The following is a 3,279-nucleotide window of genomic DNA, read 5'->3' on the forward strand; positions in this document are numbered from 1 at the left end:
CTGAGAATCCGGCCAACTGCACTCCAGCCTGGGAGAAACAGAGCCAGACTCCCGTCCTCAAAAAAAAAAAAAATAAATAAATAAATAAATAAATAAATAAAACAAACACATAAGGTCGGGTGTGGTGGCTTATGTCTGTAATCCCAGCGCTTTGAGAGGCCGAGGCGGGCGGATCACCAGGTCAAGAGATCAAGACCATCCTGGCCTACATGGTGAAACCCCGTCTCTACTAAAAATACAAAAATTAGCTGGACGTGGTGGCGCGCGCCTGTAGTCCCAACTACTTGGGAGACTGAGGCAGAAGAATCGCTTGAACCCGGGAGGCAGAGGTTGCAGTGAGCCGAGATCGTGCCACTGCACTCCAGCCTGGCGACAGAGTGAGACTCCATCTCAAAACAAACAAAAGAATAGAAAGAGGAGCACAAATATTCCCAATTCATAACAGTCCCTCGCACTGTCAATGCCCCAGACACGCGCTATCATCTCTAGCAAACTCCCCCAGGCACCTGCAGGATGGGTGAAGGAAGGCGACGAGCACCAGCTGCCCTGCTGAGGCTGGCCCGGCGTCACATGATTCTCCAATCACATGATCCCTAGAAATGGGGTGTCGGGCGAGAGGAAGCGGGGAGGAGAGTGATTTGAGTAGAAAAGAAACACAGCATTCCAGGCTGGCCCCACCTCCACCCTGATAAGTAGCCAATGGGAGCGCGGCAGCCCTGATCCCTGGCCAATGGAAACTGAGGTAGGCGGGTCACCGCGCTGGGATCTGTAGTCTGAGCGCTACCCGGCTGCTGCTGCCCAGGGACCGCGGACCCGGACGCAGGTAGGAGGGCGGCCGCGCAGATCTCTCGCCTGCTCCTGCTCAGGGGCCCGGCCAGGGCCATGTGAGCTTGAGGTTCCCCTGGAGTCTCAGCCGGAGACAAGAGAAGAACCGCTTATTGAAACTCCTTGGGGGTTCTGATACACTAGAGGGAGTTTTATGGGAAAGAGGAAGCAGTAATTGCAGTGACCTCTGTTAGAAGGGGGCTTTCTACCTCCCCAGCATTCCCCCAAAGCAGGGACCATACCATTCTTGACTCAGCTCCACCCCTGTCGGTAGGTGCCGGCTTCTTTCCCTCTCGTGGTGGTGGGTGGTTCCCGCGGCGGCCTGGAGCCGGAGGGGCGCGCGACCCTGGGCTGGGAGCTTCGAGGGCCTGGGAACGGGACCTGAGACCTTGGCTTCTCGAAGGTAGTAGGGACTTGGGAGTGGTGATTGAACCTGGTCTGGCTCCTCCTTACTTCCTCTTTTTGGGGGGGGGACGAGCTAACTTCCGCCTCTTCCAGCCACTTTTTCCTGCTCAGTTGCAGCTAGGCTGGCTCCCCTTTCGGGAATTTCCTCTCCCCTTGGCACTCGGAGTTGGGGGCTGCCACCTAGTGGAAGATAACGGAGCTAGGGTCTTGAAGAGGCTGCTGTCCCCTCTGGCTGTTTTGGCGGTGTACGGTGGCGTGAGAGACTGCGACTCGCCTCCTCATCCCTGTTTCTGTATGCGTGTGCGAGTATTCAGTAGAAGCATACACTATACTCCCTCAACTCAGGGTAAACAGGAGGGGCCATGCACAGGTAACTCACCAGAGAGCCGAATACTCATGTGCAGACAGACTCCCCTTCCCAGCAAGCCAGGGCAGCGGACAGCCTGCTGAGAACACCCAGGAAGTAGGCAGTGCCAGCTGCAGGTGCTTTGCCTGGGAGCTGTGGGGCTGAGGAGAGGGTCCACTGTTCAGGACCAGTCAACTTCGTCCTTATCTGTCCAGGAGGTGGCCTCTTGGGGATGCTGAGTTAGGGGAGGGGCACTTGAGGAAAGCCAGTTGGAGCAGAGAGGATGTGAGTGACTGGGTGGGTGACATTTCCTGCCCCTCCCCCCTCCAATGGTATCCACACATAGACTCGTGGGGGAACTGAGGCACAGACAGGGAGCAACTTCTCAGGCCCTCACAGTTGGCAATTCCAGGATTAGGACCCAAGTGCGATTTCCAGGCAGTCCCTCCTTGTACCCTGTTTCTGTCGTACCTGTTGCACCTATCACCCTGGGGCTTAGGGGTCCATTCTCAGGCACTGCCCATTGTGCCACTAGTGATATTAACCCAGGTCCAATACGCTCTGGGGCCATCAAAGCCTGTCGTCACCATGACCTGATGTGTGACATGTTATCGGTGTCCCTTGGTATCCTCATGGAACTGGTTCCAGGACCCCAAAGTCTGTGGGTGCTCAAGTCCCTGATACAAAATGGTGTGATATTTGCATATAACCTATACATACTTTAAATCATTTCTAGATTACTTATGCCTAATACAATGGAAATGCCATGTTGGCTGGGCACGGTGGCTCATGCCTGTAATCCCAGCACTTTGGGAGACTGTGGTGGGTGGATCACCTGAGGTCAGGAGTTCGAGACTGGCAACCTGACCAACATGGTGAAACCCCTATCTCTACTAAAAATACAAAAATTAGCCAGGTGTGGTAGCAGACTCAGGAGGCTGCTCAGGAAGCTGAGGCAGGAGAATTGCTTGAACCCGGGATGCAGAGGTTGCAGTGAGCTGAGATTGCGCCACTGTACTACAGCCTGGGCGTCAGAGCAAGACTCCGTCTCAAAAAAAAAAAAAAAAAGAAAAAAGAAAAGAAAAAAAAAGAAATGCCATGTAAATAGTTGTGATCCTGAATTGTTTAGGGATTAATAAGAAAGAACAATCTGTAAGTGTTCAGTATAGATGCACCCATCCTAAGCCTAACCACGTGGTATACCTCAGCAACAATGTAACATTTTCTGGGGTTTTTGTTGTTTTGTGAGATGGAATCTCAGTCTCGCTCTATCACCCAGGCTGGAGTATGGTGGCACGATCTCCTCTGCTCACTGCAACCCCCACCTCCTGGGCTCAAGCGATTCTCCTGCCTCAGCCTCTTGAGTAGCTGGGATTACAGGTGTGTGCTACCATGCATGGCTAATTCTTGTATTTTTAGTAGAGATGGGGGTTTCACCATGTTGGTCAGGCTGGTCTCGAACTCCTGACCTCGTGATCCGCCCACTTAGGCCTCCCAAAGTGCTGGGATTACAGGTGTGAGCCACCACACCCAATATTTTTTTATTTCTGGTTGGATACGGAGGGCTGACTGTACTTAACATCTCTGAGCTTCAGTTTCTTCCTTTAAAGGTAAAGGTGGCGCCGGGCGCGGTGGCTCAAGCCTGTAATCCCAGCACTTTGGGAGGCCGAGACGGGCGGATCACGAGGTCAGGAGATCGAGAC

At 53.5% G+C, this 3,279-nt stretch overlaps 1 protein-coding gene across 3 annotated transcripts in view; it reads left to right on the plus strand.

Annotated features, from left to right (window-relative positions):
- The first annotated feature begins 573 nt into the window (after positions 1 to 573).
- GRN (granulin precursor) overlaps positions 574 to 3,279 on the plus strand; it is a 9,285-nt gene continuing 6,579 nt past the window's right edge. Inside the window, exons 1-2 of one of the 3 annotated variants that reach the window (XM_017876065.1) lie at positions 756 to 823; positions 1,100 to 1,228. The gene's annotated coding sequence lies outside the window, so the exon portion shown is untranslated. The other 2 variants (XM_017876064.1, XM_017876066.1) reach the window with 2 other exon arrangements.

Source organism: Rhinopithecus bieti, unplaced genomic scaffold (genome assembly GCF_001698545.2).
Source record: "Rhinopithecus bieti isolate Rb0 unplaced genomic scaffold, ASM169854v2 scaffold_10088, whole genome shotgun sequence".
Classification (NCBI taxonomy): Eukaryota; Metazoa; Chordata; class Mammalia; order Primates; family Cercopithecidae; genus Rhinopithecus; species Rhinopithecus bieti.